The sequence below is a fragment of the Microcebus murinus genome, chromosome 16 (genome assembly GCF_040939455.1).
Source record: "Microcebus murinus isolate Inina chromosome 16, M.murinus_Inina_mat1.0, whole genome shotgun sequence".
NCBI lineage: Eukaryota > Metazoa > Chordata > Mammalia > Primates > Cheirogaleidae > Microcebus > Microcebus murinus.
The window spans coordinates 12,720,306-12,737,216 of NC_134119.1; the positions used below are offsets into that span (position 1 = coordinate 12,720,306).

A 16,911-nucleotide genomic window follows, 5' to 3' on the forward strand; every position below is an offset into this window, starting at 1 on the left:
GCTCCCGCCCTCCTCGCAACCAACACTGCTTCTGTGCATGTTTTTAGATTGCCTACACATTGACTTCAGGGTCAACTAGGCCCTGAGCACCCTATGGGGACACGTTACCCCACTCTCCGTCTGTCTCCCAGGCCTCCCACTGAGCAGGCGTCCTCAGCCCTGGCCGCCGGTTCGAATCACCGAGGGAGCTTTAAAACTGCCTATGCCGATGAGGGATCTTATTGGGATGATGAAAACTGGGTTATGGTGATGCTTGCACAACTTGGGAAATTTAAAAATCATTCAATGGTACACTTAAAATGGGTGGATTTTATGGCATATAAATTATACCTCCACAAACTTGTTTTTTAAAAAATACACACGTTTGGGCCCATCGTTGATCCATTAAATCAGAAACTCTGGGTTGGGGCCTGGGCTGAGATTCATGCTCCAGTGTCACTGCGGGGACATCTCTTTCCACTGCCACCATCACTCACTCACTCACTCACCCTAAAGGAAGAGGAGCCACCCCCACCCCACCCCCCCATCATTGGGTGCATCAATTTCCAAAGGCTGCCGCAACAATGACCATGAACTGGGTGGCTTAAAACAATAGAAATTTACTATCTCACAGTTCTGGAGGCCAGAAACCCAAGATCAAGGTGTCGGCAGGGCCACTGTCCCTCCAAAGGCTCCAAGGAAAGATCTCTCTTTGCCTCTTCCAGGTTTGGGTGGCTGTGGAACCCTTAGTGTTCCTCGGCTTGCAGCTGCATCACTCCAGCCTCTGCCTCCTTCTTCGCACCGGCTCTTCCCTGGGTGTCTCTCTATGTCCCCATTTTCTCTTCCAAGAAGGGCACCAGTCATTGGATTAGGGCCCACCCTAACCCAAGTACTATCTCATCTTAACTATTATATCTGCATCCACAAAGACCCTATTTCCAAATAAGAGCACATTCTGAGGTTCTGGATTGTCATGAATTTAGGGAGGGCCACTGTCACACCCTGTACAGCAAGAACGGGCTCTGAGGCAACCTTGCTGAGGCCAGCCAACCCAGCTGACAGGTGTGGCCTCCTCCTTCACTTCCTGAGTAACTGTGCCTCTCCATCAGGGCCCCAGGCCACCTCCAAGAAGCAGGTCTGAGGCTCATGTCCCTGCTGGTGCCACTGCAGTGTCTGTGCAGGTGTGACACGGTGGCAATTGTCTAGATTAAATGTCAGCTTCTCAGACACCCAGGGGACATCCTAGACATGGGAAGATGAGGATCAGGAGAGCCCCACAGGTCAAGTCCTGTCAACTAATCCAGCCTTACCAGGAAAAAAATGCTGTGCTATTGACATTTACCTACCTGGCTCCCAACTCTGTTTCTCCACTGGTTGCAAGTTTGCAGGGTGGGGAGAGAGAATGATGATTAATGATCATCCCTAAAAATAACAACTCATAGCCCAGTCTCTGGGCCAAACACTGACGGTTTTCCACACCACTTCATTTCATTCTGCAACACCCTTATGGGGTAGGTCATCCTATTATCCCCTAGTATCCATTTTCCAGGGAAGATTCAGAGAATAGTGCAGTCCCTTGCTCAGGGTCTCACAGATTGAATGGGGCCTAGGTCTGAAACTTAAGCAAAAGACAATCTGGCTTCAGTCTGTGCCCTGAAGCAGGGCTTAGCAAACTTCAACCTGTGAGCCAGATCCAACCCACCTGGTCTGGTTTTGTACAGCCCATGAGCTAAGAATGTTTTTCCCCTTTTTAAAGGGCTGTAAAAAACAAAGAATATGTGACAAAGACCATATGTGGCTCATAATACTACATACTCCCCGTCCCTCTGCATAAAAAGTTTCCAACTTCTGCCTGAAACCGTGACACAGCCTCTCACACCCTGAACAGCCCCAGGAGAGGCGCCAGGAAGACACAGACGTTGTAGATGGAAGCTACATCCTCAGTGTTGGGGGTGAAAGACCCATGAGATGACGGCAGATCACACAAGCACGCAAGACCACGTGCTTGCCACACAAGATCACGTCAAGGCCTGCGGCTCAGGCCCTTGACCCAGACAGGGCCAATGGCAGCACCGTGTGTCACGGTCCCAGGCTTGCTGACTGCCTCAGGGATGGGTGTGTCAAACAAGTCAGGTCAGTGGGATGCAATCCTGGGCTTCCATTAAAAACCAGGCTTAAGAAAAAAAGAAGGGAAAAGGTAGACTTATTGGCTCACATAATTGAAACTTCTACACTTGATCTAGGTGTTCACTCACGTATTAGTTTTCTATTGCTGCATAACAAATCACCACAAACTTAGCAGCTTAAACCAACACAAATTCATTATGTCACGGTTCCCGCAGGTCAGGAGTCCAGCTGCAGGCTAGTGGGGCCCTCTGCTCAGGGTCCCAGCAGGGAAATCAAGGCCTGATGTCAGCGGCCTTGGCTGGAAGTGGCCAGGCTGCGACCACATCTGAGCCCTGGGGTCCTCTTCAAGACCCCCGCCCGCCCTGCGGTCTTCCCCACAGACCGAGGTTCGCCCCTTCACGGCCACGGGAGAATCTGACTTTGGGTAGGGCCCAGTGCCCTTTGAGGGCGTCTGCCCGATTAGCTCGGGCCCAAGGAGGACGATTTTCCTCTTGATAAATTCAAAGTTAACTGACTTGGGGCCTTCATTACATCTGCAAAACCCCCTTCACCTTCCCCGCATCATGGGAGAGAAATCTCCTTGTCCACAGCCAGACCCACATTCCAAGGGAGGGCGTGAACGCCAGGGGGGCGGGAATCTCAGGGGCAGCTTCAGATTCCACCTCCTACAAGATTCATCTACCTAACTAATGCCTCTGCCTCCATTGTAGGTCCAGGCCCACGTGTGGCCACTGGTGGCTTCTCAATTATCACCCAGTTCAAATCCAGGGGGAAGAAACTCCTCTCCCCCAGCAACCCCAATGAAAATCCTAGACCTGATCCCCATTGGCCCAAAACGTATCATGTGCTCACATCTGGCCAATCACTGGTCAGAGCATAGAATGCACAGATTGGCCAGGTCTGAATCACATGACCAAACCTGGAGCCAGGGATCGCCGCCATTACACCCTGGCAGCCCCCCGGATTGAAAAGAGGGCGGGGCTCATTTCCTCAAAAGAAAATAGAGTTTCTATTATAAAAGCTGGGCAAATGAAAAAAAAAATTTAATGAAAATACATTTTTTAAAAAACTGAGGAAATGGATGCTGGAAACACGTCTCCTTGACCCTGCCCTTCCCCCACTAAAAAAGCAAGTATCTATATTATTGGCACTGTCCTCGGTGGACTGCTGTATTGATTTTCCAGGTAAATGTAATTTTTATTATGTAAATTTTCAACACCTCTCTTGAATTCCTAACTCTTTTTACTGCAGCTTTAGCTGAGAAACATCTTTACCTACGTATGTGCCCCTGCATATGGACATCCAGTACGGAATATTCTTTTTTTAAAAATGCATAGGCCAAGGCCAGGCGCAGTGGCTCATGCCTGTAATCCTAGCACTCTGGGAGGCCGAGGCGGGCGGATTGCTCAAGGTCAGGAGTTCAAAACCAGCCTGAGCGAGACCCCGTCTCTACCATAAAAATAGAAAGAAATTAATTGGCCAACTAATATATATAATATAAAAATCAGCCGGGCATGGTGGCGCATGCCTGTAGTCCCAGCTACTCAGGAGGCTGAGGCAGGAGGATTGCTTGAGCCCAGGAGTTTGAGGTTGCTGTGAGCTACACCACGACACTCACTCTAGCCTGGGCAAGAAAGCGAGACTCCGTCTCAAAAAAAAAAAAAAAAAAATGCATAGGCCAGTAATAAGGTAAAACTCACGACAGATTCTGCTTACTAGAGTGGAGCTGGAGGGAACCCACTGAGTCTGTGCTCTTGTTCACTGTCATCCAGCGGAGAGAGGGGTCTCTGTCCTCTCCTCTCCAGGTTCTCATGCCTCCAAGCGCTGGTGTCAGGGGCGAGAATGAAAATATTTGACCATGGGCCCTGACCCATCAGCCCAGATGCCTGCTGCAAACAACCAGAGCCTTTTCCAGTCCAAATGTTGACCTGGCTGGTCTCTCACAGGGCTGCATGTGGCCAACAGTCTGGTCACATCGGCACTTCCAAGAAGTTCTCCCAGGGGCATTATGCTTGGAGACGGTTTCTGTGTGAGCCTGTAAACAGCCAGTGGTGCTTAAAATCACGGGCCTCTGGCCAGCCAATTTAACATTAATTATAAGTACTCAAGGAAGGTTGGTTGTGACATGCCAGGCCCTGTTCTGAGCACTTTGTATATAAACTCATTAATAACTCACAACAATCCTAGAAGGTGGAGACTATTGTCATCACCCCCATTTGGCAGGTGAGTTTAAGGGACACGGGCCCATAGTAACAGACAGCTGGTAGCACTGAGATTAAAACTGTGTGGATTTATTTCTCAACACTGGGGTCTAAATCACTCCGTTTGACCACCTCTTCTGCTGGAAATATCACATACAGGATATTCATTTGTTCATTTAACAAATATCTATTGAATATCAACTCTGTGCTAGACGATATTCCAGGCACTGGAGCTACAGTAGTGAACAGACAGACATAACTGCTGCTGTCCTGCAGCAAATGTGGGGTGGGCAGTGCTGAGGAGGATAGAGACAGTGGCCACAGCACAAAATCTAAACAGAATTTCAGATAGTGGCATGTTATAGGAAGACAGTAAAATAAGAGGGAGGATAGAGAGTGATCCTGAAACATTTTAGGTAAAACAGACAGGGAGAACTCTTGGGGACGTGACAGTTGAGCTGAAATCTGAACGGTAACAAAGAGCTGACAGAGTGTAATCTGGGGAAAGAGTATTACAGGGAGCAGGGACAGCAAGCACAAAGGTCCTGAGACAGGAAAAGGCTTGAGGAACAAAGTGAAAGATACCTTTGTGGCTCTGTTAATGTGAGCACGCTGGGGGGGGGTGATTATGAGATTACTGTTAATTTCCTTAGGTGTGATAATAATGGGTAGGTCATGCGGGAAAACAACATCCTAGCAGATGCCTGCCCACGTCCTGAGGGATGATGTGTCATCGTGTCTGCAATCCCCTCTCAAATGGTTCAGCAACACATAGAGCACACTTGGAAAAACATTAATAACTGTTGGTTCTAGGCAGAGGGTGTAAGTTTGTACACTGTACTATTCTTTCCACTTTCGAGTTTGAAACTTTCATGATAAACATGGAAGCAAGAGAGCAGAGAACCATGCCGGAAAGGTAGGCATGTAGGTGTCATGGTCATACTCAGGAATTCGGATTTCCATTGAAGAGGAGGAGATCTTGAGCCTGGGAGTGGCCTGATCTGGTTTGCTTTGGCATCATGGCCCCAGCTGACCTAGATCTTCAAAGGCCAGGCTTGCAGACCACGAAGGAGGATCTCAGGGCCCATGACAGCACGTTCCCGATGCTCATTTAATGAACACTCATTGTGCACCTTCCGTGGGCCAGGCACCATGTGTGCTCTTATCATTAATCTCACTTCATCCACATGACAACCCACAATGCTCTTGGAATTATCCCCATTCTTAAGATGAGGAAACTGAGGCCTGGAGAGGTCAGCTAAGGCAGGGGCAGCCAGGGTGGGCAGAGCCTCGGTCAGTTAGAACCTTAGCCCTGGGGCAACATTAAGCCATCATCCCACTTTTGCCAAATCACCACTAATGTCAATCATGATTGATTAATTAATTTGTTAATTATAATCAAAGCTTCAACAAGATTTTTCTGAAGTATGATGGTAAAACTAGATGTGCTATCCCAGAGAGAATGCTGAAATGAACTGCACTTATGCTCAAATGGATTCTGCTCTTCCCCTTGAGAAACTCAACCTTGTCCACAGAGATTTGCAGCTGGGCTGCCTGGGACCACATTACTCATTTTAATACTCAGTTGTATGTGTACTTGTGTGCTTGTGTTTCATCACATCACAAATTATGTGAAATTCACATATTTAATCTTGCTTGCCTGCTTAGCCAAAGGCGAACTATTGGTGTATTAAGCAACTAGACAAATTGTCACTGTTATCTGTGTTCTTAGAACAGTGTCTAACTGGAGGCAGCCCTACTGTCTTTCACTGGTAAGAATTCAGAATAAACACCATCGCTCTTTGAAATCACTCATAAGCAGCCCCAGGAGACTGCAATTATACCCGTTTATAATTCTCCTCCCTCCCAAACTAACCCTTGATTCATAAATGTGAACTTTTAGGCATCAGGCGTTGGAATAAATTAGACTATACAATTATGTGTAATTAAAGGGGAAAATGGGTACCGTGCTGCAAAGATTAGCTGTGTTTTGCTTAAGTAAAGCATGTCTGTGTCAGCATGCCAGCCCAGGGAGGCAGCGTGAAATACAATTAATGTTCTTCTTACTTAATGGGGGTTTATGGTTCTGTTTTTCATTATCACAATATCTCAAGAAATATAAACAGTTTCTCTCTGATGTAGTTGCATTTCTACTGACAAGACAGCTTGGGTCTAAGTGAAAATTCAGCAGAATTAAGCACATTGATATTGTTATGGATGATACTAAAATCTGTATTTTAAAACCCATGCAAAACTGGTCTCTGCTCAGGAGCTAGGAAGTTTGAGCCCAATCCCCTGAGAATGGCTCTGCAGACTCTTCTGCTCTTATAGAAGTTACAGCCAAACTTGTGTGCATTATTAAAGCCACCTGTGCCCCAGTTCTGTAACTCAAATTCCCAAGTCTCTTGTCTGCAGCCATGTTCCTACTTTTAACATTTCTCCTTTACACGCCAATTTGTTTGAGACATGTTAAAAGCTTGACTTTTACAACCCTCATAAAATCCCATCGACTCCAACCCAAATCTAACCAGAAGTGCTTGGACAATCAGATTGAGTTTTCAACTTCATGATGGAGATAAAGAGACACACAGCAAGAATTTTTTTCTGTGATTGTTGCATATGAGTCAAGGAACTGAAACAGCAACTCCGGCTTTGCAGGGTAAATAGGACCAGACGGGTGTTCTGCACAAAAGGGCTGTCAAGAAATTCATAGAAGAAAGAAACAAGGCATGGAGGTGTCAAGAGAAGGGTCCCGGTGAGGTTAAACTAACAACAGGGAGAGTCAGGGTGGCTGAGGAGCTAGAAAAGCCCGATTGTCCAGCCAGGATGATCATGGCAAGAGATGTCATCAGGGGTGAGGGACGTGAGAGGAGAAAGGCCGTCCCAGACAGTGGGCTGGAGGCCATGAGGGTCCAAAGGATTCTGCTGAGCCCCTCCCTGGCCCGGCTGAGCCGTAGCTGAGCAACTTCCTGGCCTGGGGGACATCTGAGGCCTTGAGGCCCCTTGAGTCTCACCGGCAGTCACTGAGCTCTAGAAAGGGCCCAGCGGTCCCTAGCTGCCTGGAAGGAACCTGGACAACAGGCTGAGGCTGTGAAGCCAGAGGACCACGGAGGTTGCTGGGAATCAAGGGGAAGAAATGTGGCCAGAGGGGGCCGTGCAGACCCTCCGACCTCACGGGTGTCTGAGCTGGTGAGCTCAGTCCAGACTAAATATGTGATCCACAGCACCTGCCTGCAGTGAACACATGCATATACACACACGTGTACGTACTCACTCACAGGCACACACACACAATCTGTCCCCTCCTACTTAAGGAAGGACAAGAGATGCAACACAGATATTACCATGTTTGGTCTTTGAACAACAACAGTGGAAAGACTAAATACCCCCAAAGATAACCAAGAGACACCACATCAGCCTAGCCCACAGCCCCGGAGAAAGGGACTGTGAGGAGAGAAGGGTGGAGTAAAACACCCCAAGTGGGCATGGTCCTTGGGGAAGGGACAGCCATGTACATGAACTTGAGGCGTGAAAGGCAGAGTGTGATAACACTGTGGTTTCTTAAACTCTTTTGCCATGGAAATATTCTCCAGAACCCAACATAAAGAGCAGGAAAGAAGCAGATCCTGTTCCTAGGCCTCCCTCCCTGACCCCAGACCCCGAGGGACCCCCTGCCACAGGGCTCTGAGAACCCAGTAAGAAAACTGCTTCTGCAGCGGGCCGCGTGTCCCAAAGCCAAGCACAGCCTCTGACGGCTTAAAATCCCACTTGCCAATTTTGTGCCTATGGGCAAGACCTTTACCTCTCAGAGCATCAGTTTTCTTGAAAGATTGTTGCACATTACATGAGATAACCTGGTGGAAACACTCAGCAGTTGACCACAGAACCTACTAGAGCTGCATTATCCAGTATGGGAACACTTAGCCACATGTGGTCGGTCCAAACTGAATGTGTTGTAAGTGCAGAATACACACTAGATTTCAAAGATGAAGAAAATGGTACGTATCTCATTAATGTATCTCATTAATAATTTTATATTGATTACATGCTTAAGAGATAATATTTTGGATATACTAGGTTAAATAAAATATACTATTTAAATTAATTTTACTTGTTTCTTTTACCTTGTAATGCCACTATTAGAAAATTCTAATTATGTATTAATATGTAGCCAGCTGTATACATCTACCCAACAGTAAATACGCCCTTCCTTCTGCAGAGACAAGACAGGAGGGAAGGGCTCTTTGTTATTTTCTGGTGTATAATGGTGAAGAAGCCTGACAAGCAGGTTGGGGGGTAGATCAGCCGTATCTGTGGTGCTGAAGTTGGGGCTAGTCCCTGATTTGGAAAAGCAAGTTCAAGGTTTTTCTGATTTCGACTCTAAATTGAATTGGTGTGGCTGAGGGAGATTGTGGGGAGGAGTCTATAGAGTTCCAAACCCTGACAGGACCCCTGATTTGAATTTCAGATAAACGATGAAGAGTTTTTTAGTATAAGTATCTCCCTGTGGACATTCTGTCTTTTTATTTACAAAATCTGACAGCCCTAATTAGCATGAAAGATCACACCCGAGGAAGGAGATGCCGGGTCGAGAAGTTACAAAAGGCTAGGATTCAAGAGCATAACCCTGGAGCCAGGCTTCTTGGGTTCAAATGGTCCACCACTTATAATTTGTGACCTTGGGACAGTTACTTAACCTCTCTGTGACTTAGTTTTCACATCTGTAAAATGGGTCTACCAATACTTTGTAAAACTGCTAGGTTTAAGTTACTACTGTCTACGAGTGCTTTGCTACATCAGGGTCTGTTTCCGCTTAGCAGCTCCGCTGTCTCTCAGCACCTCCTGGTGGGTTCTCTGCCTGCTCTCTGCCCACGACCCTCGTAAGCCCTGTCCCCCTCCGGCCTCCGCTGTGGCGCTAGGGACCGTGGAAACCGCGGTAGATAGCACCACCTTGAGTTGAATTCCTCCCCTATAGGAGGAGGCCGCTTTCTCCTTTCTTCCCTGTTCCCGGGCCATTTCTGGGAAACGGCTGCTATTTGCACTTGAGCCCAACTTAATTGCTCGGGGCGCTTCTGCGGTGCAGGGGAAGGTCCGATCACCCCGCGATGTAGCCGCGGGTGCGGGCTCCAGGCGGCCTCTCCAAGGGCAAACGCGTGCAGTTTAGAGGCGAGCGCGGGGCTCCCAGCAAAGGCAATCGGGTGTTTGCAGACCCGGGCGAGCCTGTGAAAGCAGATAAAAGAAAACATTTATTAACGTGTCATTAACAGGGGAGCGCCCGGCCGGGGCTGTCGCACGCCCCAAGGAGCACTCGGCTCCTTCTAGCTCCGGAAAAAGGAGAAAAGGAAAGAGGATAGGAGGCAGGTTCACTGCGTTTCCAGCCAAGGGGACTCATCGATGGCCCTGCTGACTTTATCACGATATTTGATTTATTAGGGGTGTCCCCCTGGTGTGTGCGCGCGTGTGTCTCCCTCACACACATACACACGCGCGCACGGCTCTGGCTCGCGTCCCTCCCTCATTCCCAGCTCCTGGGCGAATCCCACATCTGTTTCAACTCTCCGCCGAGGGCGAGCGGGAGCGGGAGTCGGGTGAGTGTGCGTGTGTCCCGGCCAGGGTGCGCGCTCGGCGCCGGGAGCGCGGCCGGCCGGGTCCGAAGGCATCGGAGGCCTCGAGCCGCCGGGACCCCAGCGCTCCGCCCGCTGCCCCGTCCGGCGCTGACTTCGGGCCGGGGCCGCGCGCCGGGGGCAGCAGGGCCGGGCCGGGGCCGCGCGCCGCACGAGCCGGAGGTAAAGCGCTCGCACGCGGGGGGCGCGGGCAGGGCGCCGCGGCGGGTCCCCAGCGCCCCCGGCCCCGCCGCCCGCCGCTCCCGGCCCGGCGCTCCCCGCCCGGCGCGCGCCCGCCTCCCCCGCGCGGAGGTCGGCGGCCGGCGGGCAGGCGGGGTCCGGCAGCGCCGTGCCAAGGGCTGGCTCGGGCCGCGCGGCCGGGCTGGGGCGATTTCAGAGCGGCTCGGGCGGGGCGCGGAGACGGACTTTGGCTGGGGCGGCGCGCGGGGCGGGGGCCGGGGGCGGCGGCGGAGCAGGGGGCGGGGAGGAAGGGGAGGGAGGAGGACGAGGAGGAGGAGGAGCAGCGGCAGCGCTCGCCGGGGATGCAGCAGCAGCGGCGGCGGCGGCAGCAGCGGCGTGGAGTCCCCTGCGCCCCACGGCCCGGCCGGGCTGCGGCAGAGGCGGCAGCGCCCCGTGCCGGGTGAGGCCGCCGGGGCCGTGCGCGTCGGTGAGTGGGGCGCGGGCGCAGGGGGGCGGCCGGGGCGCCGCGCTCGGGCGGGGAGCGGGCGGCTGGAGGCTCACCCGGCGGGAGCCCAGCGCCGAGCGCCGCCCAGGTGAGCCGGGGCCGGTCCCGACCGCCCGGCTCCGGCTCCAGCGCTGCGCGCGGAGGTGGGACCCGGCGGGCAGCAGGGAGGCTCCGGCGCCGGCCGGCTGGAGGAGGATGATCCGTTTGACCCGGCAGGCGGGCTGGGCGAGGACTTCCCGCCGCGCCCCTGACCCGCCGACCCGCCACTCCGATCCCTGGTGGCCCCGGGGGAAGCGCGCCTGGGCCCGCCGGCTGCAGGGGCATGGCCTCGTTGACCCGTTTGGTTTTAAACTCAAAGGGCCAGCGAGATGCCAGCCCACGTGGGGCTTGTCCGGGCAGGACACGGGAAAGCAGTGGACCAGATCTCCAGAGTGGCTGGAAACTCACAGATACCGAAAGGACTAGTAGGATTGGAAAGGCAAACTTCCTCCCACCCAGGTCAGGACCGGCTTGCATCGCCCCGCGGTGCTCCGCTCCCCGCGCTCCCGAGGGTTGCAGAAGTCTGGCAGTGAAGCTGCAACATTGTATAGGAGTGCACTTTTTGTTGTTGTGAAAACATTCCTTATAGAATTCGTTCGTTCTACAAGCATTTATGGAGCACCCCCTCGTGCCAGGCACGGCGTTAGGTTGCAGGGAAACGCTGATGAACAGTTTCTAGTCCTGCGCGTCAGAAGCTGTCGGTTCACTTGGAGGGCAGCTGGGTAGAGAGACGCGGCCTCGGCCTCGGGGTGGAAACGTAAGGAGACACCGCAAATCCCAGTGTGCGTGGTGGCCTCTTTCTGAAAAGAGGCCACTTGCCCCGCGACCCAGGGGCACGCCCCTTGCACGCAGTAGGCGCCTGCACGCAGTAGGCAGAGCAAGCCCAGACCTCCTCGGTGACAGCCCCCAGTCTCTCTTTCCCCCTTTTGAAAGTTCTGGTTCCCTCCCTGCCCCCTCTCTGGACAGTCTCTCCTGCAGCTTGTTTTAATCACTTTTTGAGTTGAAAGTCAATATTTAATTAACCGAGTAATTACATTCAGCTTACGTTTGAATCTGGGTATTTGCTCATCTGTGCATGTTGGGACGCCTGCCTTCTCGCCCCTCCATCTTTCCCCGACTCTTTCCCACAGCGCCCCCCTGCCTGTGGGCCCAGAAGGGGGGCTGTCTGGAGCGGGTTCTGGGGGGGACTGGGAGCAGGTGAGGCTGGGTTTCCCTGGAAGACACCCTGGGATTCCTTCTCCCCCCAGGTTTGTTCATCTTGTGGTTAATGGTGAAGGGGATTTCTGCGTCTCCACCCCCCTTGCAGAGCCACCAGAGGGTTCTAATTAAATTAGAGCCAGTCGTTAAATATGGGAAGAGGGTGGGGAGAGCAGACTAGGGACCCTTTGCCCAGTAAGAGATTTCTCCCCCCCTTTTTTTGTTCCGCATGGTGGAGAGAAAACTCATCCCAGCAGCCTGTCTGCGGTGTGGTTTGGTGTTGTAAGCAGCTCCGAAGGTGACAGTGGCAGGCCTGGCTCATGGCTCGCTGGACCTTTGCACAAGAAGGCTCTTCCTTCCTCAGCCGAGTTTATGTACATAAAGTCACGATGTTGGCATAGCTGCTGTGGCTTTGGGTTTCGGATTTGTGTATGCTTCTTGGGTTTTTTATTTGAATTTATGGCTTTTTCTGAAACCCTAATAACATGGTAAGTTTTCAAACTTAAGAGCTGAATGATGAGTTGATTGTAGAAGTCTGGGCTTGGAGGAGGGCAGTATGGGGGAGGGTTTGTGTGTGTGAGTGTGTCTGCCTGCGCATGCCTGTGTTCCTCCCGGTTCAGCTGTCATCAAGGCCCTAATCAGCATGCACTTTCAGTTTCACACTACGACATTTGAAGTCCACCTTTTGATTTGGGGGATAACTTTTCCTTCTCCCTTTTTCTCACTCTGGTCAATTTATCTGCTTGGACCTGCCTCAGGGGGGCAGCTTCTGGTCTCCTGAGTTAGCCAGACCGGGAATATCCCCCAACTCTGTAAAGTCCTACAGAAGAATATCCGCCCTCTGACCAGCATGGCATTAAAAGGTTTAGTCTAAACTTAGGATGATGGATAGTAAACTTGCGTAGTGGTGTACAGGCCAGGCATTGTTCTAAGCCCTAATATATAACTCATTTAATCCACACAAAAGTCCTGTGAGATAGGTGCCGTGACGGTTACCATGTTAAAGATGGGTAAACTGAGGCACGGGGCAGTTGCTGACTTGCCCACAGGTGATCAGTGGCACAGCGGGGCTTCCAGAGGCCCTCAGGCTCCAGGGCCCACTCTGAACCCCTGGCCGCTCCTCCATGACCTTGACTATTTTTTCAGATGTAGAAAGGAACGCATGCTCAGCAAAAGAAAATACATTTAGACAGTACAACTTGGAAAGGCAGGAGCCCCTCAGTAAGCCCTCCCCTTTCCAAAACCTCCACTGTCTGGGCAGTCTCGAGTTTGTATTTTGGGGTATTTCTACCCTGCGGAAATGTGCGATCACCCGGTGCCTTTTCCTCCTGCTCGTGAGTGCACACCCTCCTCCCCACCCGGCACATGCAAATGGAAACATCACCGAGGGCTGACAGAACCAAGTTGGGTCTGCAGCGAAGAGTTTAGCCCACTGAAGGCACCAGGGCAGTCTTCCTGGAGGTGAGACCCTCTTGTGGTTGGTGGTGGAGTCGCACCGGCCTGGCCCCGGAAGCATGGCCCTGGGGTCCAGAGCCCTTTGTTTCAGGCCTGGGTCCTGGGTGGCCGGTGGATGCGGAAGGTGAGGCCACTCTGTGCTGACCTGCAGGCGACCGGGCCTCGCTGGACCTGCTTGCCACAGGCTCCTCCTGCCGGGCCCTGGTGGCGAATCTGCAGATGCCCCCGCTCCAGCCGGATTTAAGGCGCTGTCTAATTGGGAGAGCATTAAGATCATTATAATTAATTGGCATCCTGATAAATGGCGTGGTTGCCTAATTGGGGCGGTTGCTAGGGAACGAGGCCTCGCTTGGAGCCTAAAGGGGAAGAGGCAGTGGGCTGGAGCTGGTGTCGGTGCGGACTGGCAGCTAACGAGCAGCCGCCGAGGCAGTCACCTGCATCTGCTGGCGTTTACTGAGCAGCTGCTGTGTGCAAGTTGCAAATGGAATAGCTGTTGGGAGTGCTTTCTAGAAGGACGGAATCATCAGGGCCCTTTCTCTTGCAAGCTACAGAAAGAGGAAAGAAAAATCTCAAACCAGCCTAAGGGGACGACAAAGGGACTTACTGGCTTTCCTAACCAAAAGTCCTAAGGTAACTGACTCTAGGTTGGGGCACAGCTGGATTCGAGGCTCAGATCTCGCCATGGGAATCTGTTCCTGTCCCTCTCTGCTCTGCCTTCCACCCCGCCAGTGTCTCTCTGCGGCTCCGAGGGGCGGGCGGGCTCTGGCAGCCGTGGGCACTGTGGTTGGGAGCCCAGACTGCTGGCCGCCTGCCCGGCAGCGTGACCCGGGGCGTGCAGCCTCACCTTTCTGCGCCTTGATGTTCTCATCCGGCAGAAGGCGATGATCACAGCACCCACCGCCTGCTCGCAGCCAAGGGTGAAATGAGCTCATCAGTGTCAAGTGCTTAGCACGCCGTCTGACACAGGTGAGCCCACAGTAAACACGGGCTGTTAGCATAGCCGAGGTGTCGGAGTAGCTGCTGAGGAGCTGTGCTCCGTCCCCTCTGGCTTACGCCTCTTCTCTGGTAATGCCCACCCCAGCCCAAGGTTCCCTGGGACTGTGCTGTTTTTATCACGTGCTCCAAGTCAGTCACTGGCCAAAGAAATGAGTTAGCCAACACGTGGCTTACAAGGGGCTCACAGGCCCTGCCCTGGAGCTGGGGGATGGCTGACAGCTGAGACCCCGAAGCCTGGGAGAACACAGCAGGGGGTCCCCAGCAAGAGGGAGTCTGGTCCCCAGGAGGCAGATAGCCAGCGCCTGTGCCGAGGGCACTAGTGTGAGCGATGCTGGCCACGTGGACCTCTCTCCGTTTTGGCCAAGGTGGGGACCATGGCAACATGCTGGCAGCCTCCCTGCCTTCCCCATGAGGGTCAGCAGGCATCAGAGGCCGGACTTTTCTGCCATAGTGTCTGAAGGTTGTAGCCTGGCCTTGATCCTTTGCTTTCTGGAGGCCAGGGGCCATGTTTTCCCAGCCCCCCACCATGAGAATCATCTGGCAGCATCTGTTAAAATGGAAAGACTGGCTGTGCACGGTGGCTCATGCCTGTAATCCCAGCATTGTGGGAGGCCAAGGCGGGAGGATCGCTCAAGGCCAGGAGTTTGAGACCAGCTTGGACTGGACAACATAGCGAGACTCCTGTCTCTACAGAAAATAAGAAAATTAGCCTGGTGTGGTGGTGTGTACCTGTAGTCCCAGCTACTCAGGAGGCTGAGGCAGGAGGATTGTTTGAGGCTGCAGTGAGCTATGATCGGGGCACTGTTCTCCAGCCTAGGCAACAGAGACTCTTCTTTAAAAAAGAATCAGTGCACCTGTGTATGTCGCGCATCAGCAGGACGGTTTGGGAAAGAGGGCCCTGAGCCTGGGTGTCTTGTCTCCCTGCCTAGTGCAGGGGCTGCAAGGAGGCAGGAGAAACGATCTGAATGAGATCCGGGACATAAAGGTGCTTGGTAGACTGCCGTAGAGGTTAAGAGGGCTCTCTTCTTATTCATCAGCGTGCACCTGTTTATTGAGCATCTACTGCACGGTCGTACTGGGACAAAAGAGAGAACCCTGTGCTCGTGGAACCTGCCTTGCACAGGACGGGCCGCAGATAATACGCAAGCAGATAGTCCGTGAGCAAGGCTGTTTCAGAAAGCAGAGAGCTCTGGCGGAAATAACGATGGCTGCATGATGGGGTCGGGCGAGCAGCATTAGTCAGGTGGTCCCGGGAGGCCTCTCTGAGCACATGACCTTTGATCTGTGACCTGGATTTTAGAGAGGAGCCAGCCTTGGGAAGATCTGGTGGAAGAGCGTTCCAGAGAGAGGGAACAGCCAGTGCAAAGGCCCAGAGGTGGAGAGGAGGCACCTGTGCAAGACACCTGTGGAATACACAAATACAAGTGGAGTCAGGGCGTGGGGGGAATGTAGTGAGTAGGGGAGGGTGGTCCAAGGCGAGAAATACAGGGCATGGCGAGAAATTCAGACTTTATGTTAAATGGAACAGAAAACCATCAGAGGGTTTTAAGTTAGCAAACGAGATGATGCGTGTTTTCGGAAGGTCTCGGTGGTTACCGCGAGACGGATGCTTCGCAAGTGGGAGCCGGGACACCAGGACGGAGCCACTCGTCATCCTGGGTGGGAGCTGCCAGTGGCCTGGACGGTGGCGGTGCCAGTGGAGACAGTGGAGTGGGCGGACTGGAGGTGGGTTTTGGAGGTGGAGCTGGCAGGACCTGCTGGCGGATTGGATTCCAGGATGAGGGAGAGAGCTGCGATTCCCAACTGAGGGCGACTTCGCCTCCCAGGACACCGTTGGCGAGCTCCGGAGCTGCTTGTTCGGCCGTCACAGCTGGGGAGGGTTGGTGCCCGCGTCTGGGCGGCAGAGGCCGGGGATGCAGCCAGACCCGAAACGTGCCCCCAGCAAAGAGCGCTCCAGCCCCAGGGATCTCTCGTGCCAAGGAATCAAAGATGACTAGGTGGCCTGGCACATGGCGACTCCTCGACGGGAAGACTCGGAAGATTTGTGGGGGAGGAGGATCTGGAATTCCGGGAGATGCGGGGTTTGAGAGGACCCCCGCTGGATGCCTGCAGCTCAGTGGGTGGGGGAGAGAGGCCTCTGCAGCCGGTTGGGGCTGGAACCTCAGTTCGGGAGAGTCCCCAGCACATCGTGGTTATTTTAAGCCGTGGACCTGGACACGGTCATCCAGAGAGAATGTGTTTTGTTTTCTGGTGCGGTTTTCTTCCCCGCCCTGCCCCCCCTTCCCCAGCCTGTCATGAATCTGTTCGATGCATGTTTTCAGCACATTCCACATGCTTACCTCTGACGTTTCCGAGAAGTTCCTGAAGGCTCGGGCTGAGCCTCCCCTTGTCCGTCTCCTTGTTGCTGGGCGATCAGCAGACAGAACTAAATATTCTGCACGCTGCAGCAGATGCCCTTGGGAAATTGCTTAGGGTCATGCGAGACCGCGGGTCTTGCAGGCAGCACGGTGCCTTCTCAGTAGAACAGCTGTTGGCATGGCCTGCAGGGCTGCTCCCCTGTCCAGACCAGGACTTCTTGGATTTCTCTCCAGCCAGAATGTTTTGAATTCTCCACGGTCTCTTGATAGGA

At 53.0% G+C, this 16,911-nt stretch overlaps 1 protein-coding gene across 1 annotated transcript in view; it reads left to right on the forward strand.

Moving 5' to 3' along the window:
* The first annotated feature begins 10,415 nt into the window (after window positions 1-10,415).
* SULF2 (sulfatase 2) overlaps window positions 10,416-16,911 on the forward strand; it is a 102,836-nt gene continuing 96,340 nt past the window's right edge. Inside the window, exon 1 of the mRNA XM_076010891.1 lies at window positions 10,416-10,577. The gene's annotated coding sequence lies outside the window, so the exon portion shown is untranslated. The remainder of the gene's footprint in view (window positions 10,578-16,911) is intronic.